The sequence below is a fragment of the Myotis nattereri genome (genome assembly GCF_964212035.1).
Source record: "Myotis nattereri genome assembly, chromosome: 11".
NCBI classification, from domain to species: domain Eukaryota; kingdom Metazoa; phylum Chordata; class Mammalia; order Chiroptera; family Vespertilionidae; genus Myotis; species Myotis nattereri.
The window spans coordinates 63,833,471-63,850,604 of NC_138086.1; the positions used below are offsets into that span (position 1 = coordinate 63,833,471).

General features: G+C 43.2%; 1 protein-coding gene across 1 annotated transcript in view; it reads left to right on the forward strand.

Annotated features, from left to right (window-relative positions):
• Window positions 1–17,134, forward strand: part of CHN2 (chimerin 2) — a 228,516-nt gene that overhangs the window by 88,769 nt on the left and 122,613 nt on the right. The gene's annotated exons all lie outside the window — the stretch shown is intronic.

A 17,134-nucleotide genomic window follows, 5' to 3' on the forward strand; every position in this document is an offset into this window, starting at 1 on the left:
TTAATCCAGGATAATTGATATGTCAGAGTTCTACAAACTCCCTCCTGTCCCAGTAGCTTTGTTAGCATCCTTGAGGAATGACATGGGAATGTAATCAGGCGAACTCGAGTGGAATTGCTCTGCGTGATTTGCATTCTGCAGAGTTGCCAGATTCCTGTCCTCTAACACAATAATGAGCTTTTCCCTCCAGAGGTATGACGCGTGTGTGTAACACTGAGTCCCCTGTGTTTCAGATGTGATTGGTAATATCCAAGCCCCTTAGTGTTAAGAATATAATTTCATTGTGATGATATTTTCAAGGGGTCAGCCCCAAGCCCCTATCTTGGAGGCAACAGGAGTGGGGTGTACCCAGGTACATCATACCAATGCTCATTGTTTCCCCGTCAGCTCTTCAGCGAAGGGGGAACAATGACAGGTTTCACCAGACCTAGGAAACTGAGATTTGAGAAGCCCGGTTTTCTTTCATTCTAATTGCCCTCAATCCAGAATCACTTCAAATATTTCTGGGAGGTCTGCAGCCTCTTTTATACATTCTGAAAAGCCTAATAAAAAATATAAATGGAAATCATTATATGTAATTACATAATGAATTCAATCTGTTTTAGAAATCAAATCTTTTAAAACATTCCGTTTTCAGGAAAATAATGAAGGAGTCTAAGAGTTACCAGGTTGATAACTATGGCTTAGTTGGCCTCAACTCACAACTTGTGGCATGTCTAGTGTGGTGGGCAGAATAACAGCTCCCCCGAAGATGCTCCCATCCTCATCCCCGGAACCTGTGAACATGTGACATGGTCAGGGGGAGTAAGGCTGAAGATGGAATTGAGGTTACCAATCAACTGACCTCCAGATGGGGGATTATCCTGAGTTATCTGATTCCATCTCATGGAATCACAAGAGCCCTGTTAAGTGAAAGAGGGAAGCAGGAGACGCAGAGAGATTTGAGGATGCTCTGCTGTTGGCTTTTGATGATAGCGGAAGGGGCCATGAGCCAAGGCATGCCGACTGCCGCTAGGTGCTGGAAAAGGCAAGGGCACAGGTTCTTTCTTCCCTAGAGCCTCCAGGAGGGACCCAGCCCTGCTGCCACCTTGATTTCAGCCCAGGGAGACTAATTTTGAACTTTTGACCTCCAGAACTATAAGGTGGATAAATTAGGGCTATTTTATGCAATTAAATATGTGGTAATTTGTTACAGCAGCAATAAGAAACTAATATACTTAGTGTTATATCTTTCTGGATTTTGGTCATTTAGTTAAATCACTGAACCTTAGCTACGGGGTACCCTGGCATACAAATAACTGTACTGAAGGAGTTGTAAAAAAAATATGGAGGAAGTAGAATAAATCCAAGCTCCTTGCCACTGCCTACAAGTGTCTGCCTTATCTGCCCCTCCCATCACTACAGCCTTAGCTCCTGTTACTTCTCTGTTCACCTGGCTCCAGCCCCTCCAGCTTACTGTCAGTTTCCCAGACTTCCTGCCCGGCCCCTTGGTTCACGCTGTTTCCTCTGCCTTGAATGCTCTTATTCCAGGTCTTCCAACAGGTGACTTCTTGCATCCTTCAGGCCTTAGTGTATCCTGTACTCCTCTGTTAGTCAGAGTATCTACCACTTGCAACTCCAACTCTCCGTAGAGTAAAATGTATCTGCCCTGCAGGTCACAACCCAATGTGGCTGGTATGTGTGTGTATGAATCAGAGATAAGAATGGGACCTCCCGCCCCCCATGTTCCACGTGGCCACCAAGCCAACCTAGCACGTGACCCCTCTATTCTCTCGACCTTCTCAGAACCCCCCACAGGACCATCTGCTCTAACCTGATGAGAAAGAAGGAATGTTTAGACCAGGCCTGGAAGTGGGAAGCATTACTCGTGCCCTCATCCCATGGGACCTCACCTAGATGTGAGGGGCTGGGCATGTAGCTTTCCTGTGTGGCAGGAGGAAAATTCACTATTTGGGTGACTAGTGGTCCTGTCGTGCCCATTCTCAAAGATGCCTCTTGTAACTACCCCAAGAAGATCTGCCTTGGTAGTCTCAGGATGGTGCCTTCCTCCCTATAGCACTTAATCCTTAATAATTTATTTGCCTCTTTGTTGACTGTTTTCCCCCACAAGCCTAAAGCTGCAGAAGGACAGGGAATGTCTGTTTTGCTCATGACCATATATGCACAATATCTGGCAAAGCCATGTCCTGCGCAGAGTAGATTACCAATCAATAATAGTTAATCAATGTGTGCTAATGGCTGAGCCAATGACCCAACAAATGAATGAAGAGAAAGCAGAGATTTTATCTAGAGGGTACCCACCATTACAGCAAAGAAAGGGGTAATAGCTCATGGTCTTTTACAAAATTATATTTAAAGAAGCAGCCAAAATCTTTCTGTGAGTTAAAAATAATTGGGCTTGGATGAGGATTCAAAAAGTGTTTGGAATGGCACTGTTCTTTTGACTTTAGCCCAATTTAGCTCAAGTCCGGTTCTCCAGACTGGGGAGGAGTAGTGCTCTTTTTAAATTTTGGTTGATTTTTTTCACTCCTATATTTCTGAGCTGGGTGCAGACCCCCTCAGACACCCTCCTAATTCATCTGCCCCTTCTCTATTCTCAGAAGCCAAACCATTTGCCCCCTCACCCTCCTCTATCAATATATTCATAGTGGCCCACGGGACAGAGATGCCATCTCAGATGACTGAGATTTTTATCTTGACTCCCCTCTTTCTTCTCATTGTCTCTGTCCTTTCTTGACTGAGCCTGTGCTAGAAGCATAAGCCAGGATGATAAACCAAATACTCAACTCAAGGTTTCCCAGCTCACCCCAGGTGGACGCAGTGGAGGCCTACCCTACCTGGCTCATCGGAGCTGCTCTGGCAAGGCCCTCAAGTGGCTGGGCTCTGTTGGCTGTAGCAGAGTGAGGGGCCAGAGTGCCCATTCCTGGAACCACCAGCCAGGCAGGATGCCCCTCCCTCAAATGAGCTTCTCCACCACATCCCATCTCCCACGAGGCATTTATGCGGTGGGGGGGGGGGGGGGGGGGAGCGCCCAAGGGTGTGTGTTTGGGGTAATTCCTGTGACAAGTACATCAACTACTTTGTGTATTCACTTCACTTTTCTTCCCTCATTTCAGTGTTACTGTGCAGATGAAACACATTAACATGAACACTAAAACCAAAGATGTAGCAACAGAAATGTTCAGTAACAGAAAAAAATGGAAATAACTTAAATGGTTACATAAGGGAGCAGATAAAAATAAGTTATGATACATCCATATAATGAAGTACTTGAACATCATTAAAATTGATCATGTAGAAGAATGTTAAACGACATATAAGTATATTCACATTTAGTTTTTTAAAATCTGGCTATAAAACAACAGACTCTACATGATTCCATTTTGCAATTAAAAGTTTTTTAAATCTATCCTATATAATAAAAGCCCAATATGCAAATCGACCAAATGGCAGAACTACCGGTGCAACGACTGGTGGCTATGACGTGCACTGACCACCAGGGGGCAGATCTCAATGTAGGAGCTGCCCCTAGCCTGCAGGCCCCAGGCCAGCCTAGGCGGCTGCCACTGGGAACCCCCCGATCGCCCCACCAGTCACCCCAAAGATCAGCCCTCATCTCCAGCCAGGCCTAGGAACCCTATTTGTGCACGAATTTTGGGCCTCTAGTAATATATGAACAATGAAAAGGATAAAGATCCCAATGGGCTAGTTATTGTGGTAAATGGCGTGATAGGTGAATGTGTCTCTTATTCTTAGTGTCCAATGGTATTCTTAAAACTTCCTATAATGAAAACATATTTCTTTTGAAAAGGGACATAAAAATCTAAAGTGTTATTTTACAAATCAAATGACTAAATGTTAAAACAAATACTTGTTTATAAAAAAAAATGACCATTGATGGAAGAGTAAAGAACAAAACGAGTCGTTGAAATGCAATAAAAAAGCTCATTGACCTGCTTTTTTGTCGCTATCCCCCATCCTCATCCTGGACCTTTCTCCTCCTTTTCCTCTCATCGAAGGGAATAAGCAACAGAAGGTCATTAGCATCTCTGGTCTCCACTCCCTCCATCACATTCCCGTCTCCATCACTTTGTCACCTTCTGAAGGGACTTCAGGCCTCCAGGCCTTTGTTCACACTCTGCTCATTGTGCTGTCCTCTCCTTTCCGTATCCTGGCAAATGGGGACTCATCTTAGGAGACTCAGCTCAAAGGTCACAAGGTCACATGTTCCCTTGGAGTGTTTCCCAACAGTCACCACTTCTCTGCCCAGAACTGACCCATCTTTATGCCTCACTCTTTGTTCTAAATGCTCTCATAGAAGTTTTACTTCTCTAGTGCTCTTGACTGAGGTATGATTGACATGTAAAAGCTGCACATGTTTAATGTATATAACTCGATGAGTCTGTGAATAAGATACTCCAGGGAAACCATCCCACCACCAAGGCCATGCCCATATCCATCACCTCCCAAAGTTTCCTCCCACCCCCTCTCTCATTATTATTTTTCTATGGAACTTGATACTCATTTTGTACCAGGTAGTTTACGCTTCTTCTATAGTAAGTCATACAATCCTTGCAAAATCCCCTTGAGGGCTATAGCCCCACATTACAAGTGAGAAAATGGAGGCACAGAGAGGTTAAGTAACCCATCCAAGGCCTCACTGGAAGAATGGTGTCAAACCCAGGTTGTGTGGCTCTAGGATCTCTGCCCTTAACATATTTATGTGCTGCTGCTGCTTATATTCCAACGGCCTTTTACATATCTTCTACCGCACCACATAGAGGAAGGGTCATGTCAATGTATCTTTATTTCTTGGATGCCAAGCCTGGGGGCTGGCATATAACCATCTCATCATAAGTATTGACTGAATGACTATTTATGCAACAAGTTTTTATTGAGCATTTGCTAAATGCCAAGCATTGTTTTTAAGCACTTGAAATACATAAATAATGAAACAGATCAGGATTCCTGCCCTCGATGGGGAATGGAAGGGTGACTTAGATTCTAGAACAAATGTCAAGGGCAAGTTGGGTAAATAATTCAGGCATTATTTAGATGACATTTTTACTTCTTCTGTATCTGGGCCTCACTGAATTACATTCTCAGTTTGGGGTATAATTTGAGGCAACTACAGTGCTGGAAATTAATACAATCCTTCATTTGCCATCACATAGCTCTGCACCGGAGCCAGTGCAAGTGAACTGTCAGCGTTCAAATCATGACTGCCCCATGCTTCACAATGCTATGAAACATATTTTTTGAAACTTCAATGCAAATCTGAAAATATATTCTTTCTCTCATTTTTATCCCCTTTCTTGCTCATTTTTTTTACTTTTTTTTCTGCTTTTCTCCTCCTATTCTCTTGTGAAACAGTGTCAGAGTCCCCTGCTGCTTCCTCCTGCACTCTCTGCCTCTTCTTCTGCATTTCCTTATCCCTCTACCTTGCCAATTTTGCATTTCTGAACAGTTGATCAAAACTCATAGAGACAATATAATTTTCTCTTTCGACCTGTATGGTAAAGGTGGCGAGCAATTAATCTGAGCAAAATCTGTGTCACCGAGGGCGATAGATCTCATTTGGGAGCAGCAGAAAGCAGAGAGCCTAGCTTTAGAGGTCGGAGCAACCTCACAGTGTGGAAATTATTTTCATTTTATTACTAGCAAAGCAGAGTTTCAAAAGGATTAATTGTCTAAAGTCACCTAAGTCATAAAGACCGTGTGGAAAAAACATGTTCTTCAGCACCGTGCTGCTTACGCCCTTGCATAGGAGGGAACAGCGAAAAAAATTCTCCTCTCCTGCTTGAAGAATGCATCTTTCTGGGGTTTCATTTATTAAAATGCAATTGAAGTGTTAAAAACTCAGACCATTCCCAAATAATGGCATTACTTTAAAACAAATGGAGTCTTACAGGAATAGAAATAACCCATTATACTTGCAAAACGCCAACTTAAAAATGTACCACCAGAATATGCTGTTTCCTCATTTTTTTCCTCCCCACACCCCAGTCTCCACAAATGGAAATGCCTCATTCCTTAGGTCCTAGATTCCAATGGCTATGGTGTGACCAAGGACAGTCTCTGCATTTATCAGTGGCTTTCCTGTATCTTGAGCAATTACACAGCCCGATGTCCAGAACATTATCTTTTGCAGATATTCTTTTTGTCAAACTCTATCCCAAAATACAGTCGGTATTCCTATATCTCTGTTAGTCCACTTGGCTCTCTGACCATTTGCAGTTGGACTTGTGCCAGGATGAGCCAGCTCACAAGTCTCCAAGGACCAGCTCACTGCCGAGGCCAAGCAAGCCTTTCCCTCAGCCCCAGGGCTCCTCAGCCTTCCTGGTATATAGATATAGTGCCCCCAAAAGTATACACATACTTTGAATAATTATAAAGGCAGTGTTTGTTAAAATATACAGTTCATCTTCAAAATTGAGCTATCAGCTGTTAAAGCATGTATACATTTCTTGGGGGACACCCTATAAATGCAGTTGCTGGGCTAATACTTATATTTAGATTTCCCCCAAGGAACAAGTTGTTAAGAAGGCCTAGCCAGATTGGCTCAGTGGATAGAGCATTGGCCTGTGGACCAAAGGGTCCCGGGTTCGATTCCGGTCAAGGGCACGTATCTTGGTTGCAGGCTACTCCCCGGCCCAGGCCCTGGTCCGGGCGTGTGCAAGAGGCAACCAATCAATGTGTTTCTCTCACAGCAGTGTTTCTTTCTGACTTTCCCTCTCTCTTCCACGCTCTCTAAAAAGTCAATGGAAAAATATCCTCGGGTGAAGATAAACAAAAAGTAAAAAATAGAAGGGTTAAAGGAGAAATATCCAAAGCTTTAGCCTCTCCCAAATGTGAACCCCAACTGGGAGATCCCCCTGAAATAGAGGGACCCTAGAACAGCGGAAAATTTCACAAAGCAGGTATGGCAGATGACTTGGTGGTTGAGCTCTCAGAGGTGTGAGCTCTTGCTCTCCCCCTTCCCCTTCCTCCCATTCTCTCTAAAAATCAATGGAAAAAATCCTCGGGTGAGGAGTGAAAAAAGTTCAACTGTTAATGTAGGAAGAGGAATTGGAAAGTTATATCAACACCAACGAAAAGAATTCTAAAAACTCACTGTCAACAACTATTTCTCAGTGATTACTATGTACAGTATACCTGAGCTGAGAGCCAAGAAGGATAATGAAGATGACTCCACCATGATTCTTGTCCCTAAGGAGATGTCGGTATGATCTGGGAGATGAGACACATGCAGAATAATGATTGAGTGAAAATTCCAAGAAGTGCAAGCTTACATTAGGCGGGAAGTATAGCATTTGAGCTGACCATTTAAGGTGAACTGAGAAGGATGTGGAGGAATCTAAAGCCAATTACCTACCCTTGCATTGAAGGATAAAGAATTAAGACTTTACTTCCCTTTATTTCTGGATTCTTATCAACTGTTTTGAGATGGAATAATCCCAGGCATTCCCACTGTAAAGCGCCACTTGGTTAAAACAATATTGTGAGTTTACATGGGCAAGAGATTGCTAAGCCACCATCCCCTCAGAGCTCATTACAATTTTAAACACCAGCATTTGCAGTATAGAAGTTAACTTTACTGTAATTTAGCATTCAGTTGTGACAGTATTGCTTAATTTCCTGAATTCTTATGAAATTGTTTTTATCATATTCTTAGAAAACAAAGCCATATGCTCATTTCTACTTTTTTGATGCCTCGAAAACAAATATTGTGGCTGAGATACCTGAACCATGTGTGCTTCTAATTCAAGGATCTTCCCATCGTTCTGAAATGCTTTACTTTGTGACGAGTATATCTGAAAGAGAGAATGTGTCCAAATTGCCTGGCAAAGTGTGCATACTTGGACCTGCTTCCTCTTCCTCAGCCTTGGCAGGCTAACACAAAGATGGCAATTTCTCCCCTGTTCGATCCTAGGAGGAAGCGTGCTGAATCATAAGAGTCCTACCTTCAGGCTGAAGGTGAAAATAATTCCTTTAGGGAGTCACCCATACATACAGTCTGCAGAATTAAGCTGATAAGCGATGACATTGCATTAGGAGGTTACAATAATGGGATCACCTTAAATTAAGTTCTCGGAATGAATAAAATAAACCTATTACTCTGAGGTTTGCCTCAGCCCTGTGAAATGCCTGGCATATCAGAGGTTCTGGGGGAATGACAAATAGATGGCAAAAAATGGGGTATTCTGATAAGGTAGTGATATATTTGAGAGTGGTTGTATATGATGCATTTTTTTCACTCAGCAAATATTTATCAACTTCTCACTTTATTCTGGACGCTATTCAATCAGTGTAGTGCAAAGGCCATTTGTGGGGGAATGAGTCCAACTGGGTCCAGGGCCTTGCTCTGCTACTCATTCAGTGGGCAAGTTATTCCCAATGAATGGGACTCAGCACACAGCTGCCAGATGTGCACATTGGACCACATGAACTGCAAATCTCTTTCAGCTCTAAAATTTTGTAAGTGTTACTGTTTCTTTGATGATTTAGAAGATTTGGGATCTGTTAGTTCCCCAGAATTGTAATGAAAATCATTACTATTAAGCCCAGGTTATTTGACCTTTCTGGTCATTTAGATTTTGGATATATGTATATATAATAAAATCAGGTTGCTATGATCTGAATATTTGTGTCCTCCAAAATTCACATGTTGGAATCCTAACACCAGTGTGTCTGATATTAGGAGGTGGGGCCTTTGGGAAGTGTTTAGGTCACGAGGATGGAGCCCTCATGGACAGGATTAGTGCCCTTCTGAAAGAGGCCTGCACAGAGCTCCCTAGCCCCTTCTGCTATGTGAGGACAGGATGAAAAGTCTGCAGCCCCAAAGAGGACCTCACCTGGCCATGCTGGCACCCTGTTCTGGGACTTGCAGCCTCTACAACTATGAAAAGGACTTTCTGTTGATTATAAGCCACCCCATCTGGGATATTTTGTTAGAGCAGCCTGGATGGACAGAGACACGGGTATTACAAGTTAACAGTTATTAAACTGCCCTACCTTTGTAATCATTTTCTTCTGTAATTTCAAGTAAGGCAACTTGATTCTCTTCATTGGAGATAAATATAGGGAGAGAGCAGTTTATATAGTATGAGTTGATTATAGTGCATTTTCCTATATTTTGGTAGTGAAAAAGCCTCGTTCAAATCACATATTCACTATGACACCTATTTTCTGATGCAATTCAATATCCTTAGAAATTGTTGGGGGAGGTGTAATTATCCAAAATGCTGAGATTACTTGGTATAAAGTAGACTACTATGGCATCTTTATACTGAAAGCTAGTTTCCAGGCAGAGTGGAATGTAGCCAGGGCTGCCCCAATCTTACTGAATTCATACAAAGAAATGCGATTTTTGCTACAGTGTTGGGGTCATGTTATAACTTGCCAAAGCAAATAGCTCAGCTTTCATGGAGTATGAAGGTTCTCCAGATAACCTTGGTATATTCTTTTTTTGGGGGGGGCCAGGTTATGTGTGTGTGTGTGTGGGGGGGGTCATGTGATCCCTGGAACTCTGTAAGCAATTATTTGCTCTGCTGATAAAAAAGTGTTTTGTTGCTGTAAAAAAGGGGTGTAGGTAGCCTGAAAATAGGTTTCGATTTGGTCATTGTACTAGAGTTCTGGGAAAACAGGCTGTTCTTTTGAATTTCTAAACAATAATAATTAGTTTAAGACATTTGCACAATCATGATAAGTTACACATCTTGATAAGAAAGCCTTGCATTGGCAGAGCATCTGTAGAAAGAGCACTATACAGATAACGAGCACAGTTACGTTTAAATTAAATTAAGTAGGCACCAGGGATAGGAGTAGCTAGGGAAGGAGAGGGTAATTGAAGCGGCAAATAGTCTGAGGCATAGAAATAGAAATGTGCGTAAACTCTGCAAATTTAAAAGTCATTTGGCGCCATGAACTACTTTATTAATTTCTTTGATGTTTTGAATAAGCACAAATAACGATGCAATGAAATAACCATGTAAAGAAACCAATATCTGCATCAAAATTAGGGAAGAAATCTCTTTGATATGGCACTTTGGGACCGAAGGGTATTTCCTAGATCCTTGCTACTCAATGTGTGGTCTTTGGACCAGGAACTTTCAGCATCCGGGGAACTTGATAGAAACACAAATGCTAAACCCCACTCTGGACCTGCTGAGTCAGACTCTGCATGTAGTAAAGTCTCCAGGTGATGGGATGCATATTGAAGTCTAAAAAGCACCCCCCTAGCGTTGTTATAACAGTTCACTCATCCATTTACTCATTCATTCATTCACTAAACATTTTTGGAGCCGGTTGCATGAGCCAAACATTAGGTCAGACCAAAGGAGGATGAGATAGCTACAAATATGAGTAAGACGCAGGCCCTGTGCTCAGCAACACAGTGGACCATATGAGATATAGTGAAAGAGTTGCTAGGGTTTGTGCTTGACTGAGGGATGCCAGGGCCAGGAAGGTGGTGATGCCCAGTGTTAGCCCCGAGCACCTGAGTGTCGGTGGTGTGCCTACAGCAGACTGGGAGGAAAAGGGAACGTGGCTAGCCTTGCAACATTGCCTCTGGGGGCAGCTGTGGACTTTGCAGGTGGAGATGACTAGTAGGCAGTTGGAGTCCAGAGCAGGGGTCATCAAACTATGGCTGCAAACCAAACCCTGCCCTCCCTTTGTTTGGACAAATAAAGTTCTATTGGAACACAGCCACACTCACGGTTTGCACATTGTCCATGACTATCTTGGCACTCTAAGGACAGAGTTGAGTAGGTGTGGGCGACCGTGTGGCCCACAAAGTTTAAAATGTGTTCTCTCCAGCCTTCTCCAGGGAAGTTTGCCAACTCCTTCCCAGAGCCTCTGGAAAGTCTGGGTTAGAGGCAGCCATGAGGAATTCATAGCGGCGAGGGGGTGGGCAAGACCATCCTGGGCGGATGTGTAGGGAGGAGAGAAAAGGTCAAGGTCAGGACCCGGAGACAGACACTGCTTCGTGTGCTTCCTGTGTCTCCGGGAGTTCCCTAGCCATTCACATGCTTTTACTTTTTTTCCTGATGACTTTTGCAGTAGTTATTATTTTATTACACATGCATTAAGCCAAGAAACGTGAATTAGTTCAGTGAACCACTCTGTAATCCTAATAATTTAGCAGATTCTGCACCATAACAAAGAACTTTTACTTTTCTGTGAAAGCTGTGAGTAACATAATAGTCTGGCTGTAATTAACAGTGAAGAATCCCATCTTCTTGTGAAATAGAAAGGAAAAATGTCCTTTCCTCATAAAGTTGGTTTGCCAGACTCCAGTGACTGTCAGGGCCGTGCTGAGGTGACTTCAGCTCCTGCAAAGTCCCTGTCCCCTCCACGCGGTCCCACAGCAGTGGTCACCACAGCTGGCATGTTCCCCGGGCTCTGCCTCAGGTTCCTGGGAGGAGCGTGAGGCTGAGGGTGGCTGGAGAGGGAATGCAGGATGCTTCTGGAGCAGGAAATAGTTTAGGGCGGGAAAACGGATGTGTGTGTTTGACTTCTGTAAGCGTAAAAGCCAATCAGTGCCATAAACTCTTGTGTTCGTCTCAGGAGTAATGCGTAGGTCTTTGTGCGTGAAATAGTCTAATAGAATCTCCAACAAAAAGAAAAGGCCTCAGGCCTCAGTTCTTATTAGGTAAAGAACTTTATTAGGTAAATCACACGGTGATTGTCCAGTGCGGGGCCCGGCGTGGACGCTGGTGGTTTCTGTATGTTGAGGTGAGGAGGAGGACGAGGGTGCCAGTGGAAGTCAGCTCTGCAACATCACGGTCACTGCAGACACTACATGTCGCCTCATTGTTCTACTGGTACGAAGGTGTGCTCTGTATCCTCTGGGGCCAGGCATGGTGGATGGTGCCTTCACAGGCATCCCCTAGTTTCCATCCTTGTGGACACTCAGATATGACAGAGCTGCGGAAATTATTGATCTCTATTTGATGTAAGGTGCTTACTTCTGAGCAATGCTGGCAGCTCTAGGTTAGCCTGAGATTGTAGTCTAGGTCAGAGGCACTGAGTCTGTCTGCATTTCCACAAACACCTTTCTTCTTAGCACTTCTCTGCAGTCCCTGCGGGTGCCTGTTCACAATATTGCAGTGTTGGGGTTTACAGTAGGGCATGGCTCCTCTGGGCATTTGTTTATTCTGGAACCGAATGGCACCAAACTCTTTGTCACTTCTTCCTCAGTGTGAATGAGCCAGTGTTGCAATGCCCAGTTCCTTTGTGTGACCTGCCCTCCCCAACCTCAACAGCCCCTATCTTTAGGTTACATCTGCATAGAGGGTAAATCAATATTTAGCAAGTGATGATTAGTGACATTGAGCATCTTTTCTTAGATTTATTGCCCATCTGTTGGATCTCTTTGGAGAAATATCTATTCATGACCTTTGCCCATTTTTTAATCAGATTGTTTGTTTTTAAATATTGAGCTATATGAGTTCTTTATATGTTTTGGGTATTAACCCCTTATCAGATATATCATTTGCAAATAACTTCTCCCATTCAATAGGTTGCCTTTTTGTTTTGTTGATGGTTTCCTGTGTGGTGTGAAGGCCCTTTAGCTGGATGTAGACCCATTTGTTTATTTTTAGTTGGTTGACTTTGCCCTACAAGACATATCCAAAGAAATATTTCTAAGACCAACATCAAAGAGTTTATTGCCAATGTTTTATTCAGGAGTTTCATGGTTTCAGGTCTTACATTTAAGTCTTTAATCCATTTTGAGTTTGTTTTTGTATATGGTGTAAGAAGGTGGTATCATTTCTTTTTTTCTTTTTTTTCCGTGTATCTGTTCACTTTTCCCAATATTGGTTATTAAAGAAACTGTCTTTACCCCATTGTATATTCTTACCTTCTTTGTCATAGATTAATATCAACTATAATTGAAAAATAAATTTAAAGAAAGAAACTAAGGCAGAATGAAGTAAATAGTAGTCAGCTTAGTGTCAAGAGTGGACGAGGCAGGCTTTAAGCCCTGGTTTTGGCATCTATCCCAGTGGCTCTTTGAGGGCTCTCCTGAGTTTGTAGCTATGCTTTCCACAATTTTTCAATGCTTGCAACCCCCTTTTATTATTGGCAATAAATTAAGAAAAGTTTAAACAATGAAAGAAATTTTAGTGGGGAATGGGACTCACATTTTGCTCACCTTAGCTCACTGAACCCTTCCAGTCCCCATGGTGGATAGATCCTATAGATTTCTCTATTAAACAGGAAGTAACGGAGGCTTAGGGAAGTTAAATAATTTGTCTAGAGTCACAGCCAGAAAGCAATAGAGCTGCATTAGAACCACATTCTGTGTGTCAGACCAGATGTAGGGCTCTTAACTACCATGCCAATCAGCAGCCTGAACTTTGCATGCCGGAGATTTGAGTCCCAGAGTCACCAAACTGCTCTGAATTTTGCAGTTTCTGCCTCAAGAGGAGGTATCCATTGTCATTCCCCTCCCCTATGGTTCAGACACACTGCTAACCAGGGGGTGACAGAACCCTGTGGTTTTGAACAACAAGGGCATCCTCACAAAGGTTTGCCAAGGTAGCTGTTGGCCAGCATCCCCACAGATGTGTGACTGTACATTTTCTGCAATTTTATTACAAAACATTCTCATTTTTGAAAGAGCTAAGTGTAGTAAAGAGTCAGGAAATATCAAAACCAACAGAGCAACTGCTAGAATGCGGCCACTTTCCTCACTAACATCCAGCAGCCAGGTATCCCAGACCTCAATTGGAAGAGTAATATTAATGACTACCCCAAATTTTTACTAGTTATCAAAACAGTCTTGCCCATTTCCCTGGGGTTCTCTCCTCTTGACAGCTATTTCTCTATCTCCAGTGCTCCCTCATTTGCTCCTCCCAGGTCCAGGAATTCTTGATCTATTGGGTGGTCAACATCTGGCCCTCTCTCCTCCAGCCTTCGAAGGCACACCTTCTTCCTGCCACCTCACATCCTATTTGCAGGGGTGCATTTGCTGAAGCCATAGGGACCACAATGGCTCTATCATTACTTCTTCTCAAACTTCTTCCCAGAATCTAATCACTTAAAATTAGACCCAGTGATGGGAGCAATTAGGTACATTTCTGTCTCACGGGAGAAAGTGACTTCTTTTAAAACTTGCTAGAGACATTGCTCTAAAACACCATGATCTTTTCTACAAAGCAGTAGAAAAGGGAAGATTTCTACAGATCGGATGCAAGCTTCACTGGTGGAAAAGTGAGGAATGTTTCTATAGAAATTAGGTTCCTGGGTTATCTATGCATTTCGTTTATGTATGCTTTCCTCATATTGCTTTCTGTTGTGGACAGCCCAACATCTTATGGCAAGTGAACAGAGAGAGCAGTTTGACTTTGACCACCAAGCTAAGGGCTCTCTATGCTCTGCAGTATACGGACAGTGCCATGGTCATGAGGCTAACCCATGAAGCACGTACCAGGGGCCAGGCATTTACAGATTAGCTGATCCAGTCCCCACAGCTCTCCTCTGAAGATGGAGGTACTCTTATGATCCCCATTTTATAGAGAGAAACCAGGCACAGAGCTGTCAACTAACTTGGCCAAAGTCACACACTTCAAAGGTGGTAGAGCCGAGATTTGAACCCAGGGTTTGAACCACTAGCCCTAGTTTCAGAGACTGCTCATCCCACCCCCGCTTCTCTACCTCCCGACACAAGGACAAGGAAGGGTTAGCACTTCCTTTACAGAACTTGAAACTACTCAGAGAGACATTTGCCAATCTAATTTAAGGCATGCTGTGTTAAATGCCACAGCAGAAACATAAAGTAGAATGCTCTTAAGCTCTACATCTTTTCTTGTGATGTTAAAAGCCATTTTTTTTTTTTGGAACTGCTTTTCATCCCAGAGAAATAGCAACCCCTCGGGTAATTGGGGAAAATGAGGTAAAGTGAGGATAAGTGTTTTATCCAACCATCTTTTCCTCATAATTCACCACTAATGAGGGTCAAATGGCTTTTCTCATGTTGCTTCCTATCCGCTCTGCTGGTCTCCACCAGTGAGTCCCTGCCTTTCCTGGAACCAAAAGTTCTAGTCAATCCCTGATGGTTGCTGCTTTCTAGCACTCTGTAACAGGGACCATGCCCTGCGGAAAGTGTGGTGTGGCTTTTCCCATTAAAATGGAGATCTGGGAAGGACCAGATTTCAAATTCCCGATTCCTGTCATGACCGAATAGCCTTTGCAGATCTGCTTAAGCTTCTGCAGCTGCAGCATGGGCAAAACAAAACGTGCTCCGTCCTCCTCCTCACCTGGTGGGAGTGTTTTGAAGATAAAAGGCAATAATTGATGAGAAAATGCACTAGCCCCATAGATGAAAGCTCTCTGTAATGCTAAGGTATCATTAAGCTGGCTTTATTGGGATTTCGATACAGTTCTATGGCTCATAGAAGTAGGTCTTTCAGCAGGTAGTATGAAGTCTAGGGCTTCATTCCAGAAAAGGCGCATTTACTGGAAACAAAGTTGAGTTAACACTATTCAATTCAGGGACAGCCTGGAGTCAGGGGATAGATGTGCCCCCATTTGGGAAGCACTGTCTGCCAGGCCTGAAAGCCTCCTGTGATGGGGCCCTCCCTGCCGCCTGAATTGGAGACCGTTAGACAGGGCTTTCCTCGGACTGGCACTGATCCTGTTTCTCTGCTGCCCCAAACTACTGGTCTACCTCGTTTCATTGTTCTCTGCTTTGTTGCACTTCACGGATGTTGCTTTTTTTTCCTTCTTCTGTTTTTACAAATGGAAGGCAAGACCTTCCACCAGCAAAAGATTGTGACTTGCTTTGTTGTGATCTCGCTTTATTGCGGTGGTCAGGGACAGCCCTGCACTGTCCCTCAGGTCTGCCTGCACCCAGGGCATGCCCACGACTGGCCCTTCAGCTGTTTGAAGATGTGCACTGCACCCACTCAGAGACATGGCCACAACCCCGCTTCCTTCAGCCACGTCTTACACAGTGAGGTTTGGAATACTCTCATTCTACTTATTCTCCTCCAGACTCACTGCAGTTCTTCACTAATATCGTACAGCATGGCCCCCAGAAACACACACACACACACACACACACACACACACACACAATGCTCCAGGGAGTCTGACCAGAGCAGACGGCCTCCTAGCACTGTGAGCACAGCCTAAGATCAGAGATTTCTGGTAGCTTTGTTATCACAGCTGCTGGAGTTACACCAATGACATCTCTGCATCTATGTCACATGTCCTCCTGCTGGATTGATTCTTTTTAATTCTTGGCAAAATGTTACGTTTATTTTTCTTAAATGAAATTCTATTGAATTTAGTGCCAGCCTATATAGATCTTTAAAAATCCACGTTTTTCCATCTAGTATATTATCTACCCTTCCCAGGTGGCAATTCAAGCTCTTGGATCTTTATTCCAAAAAGGGTAAAGGGCATACTTCTTGAAACTATGTTACACTTAATTAGATCTCTTGTACGTGGACAGTTTTGATAAGAATGCTCTTGCTTTTGGTTAAGCCATTAGTAAAAATGTTGCCTAGGATAAAGACAAGAAATATTTTTCTATCAACTAATTTGTGCCATTTGCAGTTGTCAGTCATCAAGTTATTTATCTGGTTTCTAGCCTGTGTTTTGTAACCTTGTCCAAAATTCTTGCAGAAACCCTTCTTGCCTGCTTCACTTTCTCTGCTATCCCCATCTTATGACTTTATTCTGGAAAATCACTGGCTTTAGTGTGACGTGAGTTGTTCTTAGTGAGACTGAGTCAACTCCTATGGCCCCACCATTATCAATACTTTTACAGTTCATCCCTTTATACTTTCTGGGATCTATTTTCAGCTCAATCACTTATGTCTTAGAGAGTTTTCCTTTTCTCTCTTTGAAAAGTTGAGATGTTTGCCTAATGCCTTGCTTCTCTCACGGAACATGCCTCCCTCAAAGACCTCTGCCAGCAGGTTGTTCACTCATTTTCAGATTTCCTCTGACCTCACGGTGCAGTTTATCCCCCAGTGATATTTCAATTCATTTGGAGCAGTTAGATGATCTGTCATACCCAGAATGTCCCACCTCAGATTGTTTCCTTTTTGCACTTTTTGTTTTGTCCTTTGCAATCCAAAGACTGTTCTCCTTGGCAAGGAAACCAGTGGAAAACGGC